The sequence below is a fragment of the Cariama cristata genome, unplaced genomic scaffold (genome assembly GCF_000690535.1).
Source record: "Cariama cristata isolate BGI_N322 unplaced genomic scaffold, ASM69053v1 scaffold25434, whole genome shotgun sequence".
NCBI classification, from domain to species: domain Eukaryota; kingdom Metazoa; phylum Chordata; class Aves; order Cariamiformes; family Cariamidae; genus Cariama; species Cariama cristata.
The window spans coordinates 4,796-5,003 of record NW_009615040.1 but is presented as its reverse complement, the minus strand read 5'-3'; positions in this window follow the sequence as shown (position 1 = coordinate 5,003).

Genomic DNA, 208 nt, shown 5'->3' with positions numbered 1-208 from the left:
TGCAACTACATCCGTCCTGGCCGCTACATCTGCACCTGCTCCCCGGGTTATTATGGCAACAACTGCCAGTATGGTGAGTGGAGGCACACCTTGTCCAGCCCGGCACGGGAACTGGTTTTGGGGGAACCGGGCGGGAAGGGGTAAATGGCTAAAAAGGAGCTACGTCAGCCGTAGGAACTGCCGAAAACCGGCCGGCAGCATGAGGAGA